The following is a 273-nucleotide window of genomic DNA, read 5'->3' on the forward strand; positions in this document are numbered from 1 at the left end:
CGAAGTGGAGCGGCAGGAGTTAAACCATTAACCCGCCGTTGCTGCTGAGGGCAATAAAAGCAGGTGCGGGCACAGGCTCTGTCGCCTCTCCCTGTCGCACGGGCGGCAGGAAGGCGCAGCAGGAGAACTTGCACAATCTAGTGGTGCAAGGACTGGCTCAAACTGCGCTTCGCACCTTCCCCTGGCAGCCCAGGGAAGACCTGCGGGAGACCCCAGGAGGAGGGGGAGCAGCGGCTGGCCACGCGGCCGCCGCCTGCCCCGCCTCCGCTGGCC

Source organism: Buceros rhinoceros, unplaced genomic scaffold (assembly GCF_000710305.1).
Source record: "Buceros rhinoceros silvestris isolate BGI_N320 unplaced genomic scaffold, ASM71030v1 scaffold21535, whole genome shotgun sequence".
Lineage (NCBI taxonomy): Eukaryota > Metazoa > Chordata > Aves > Bucerotiformes > Bucerotidae > Buceros > Buceros rhinoceros.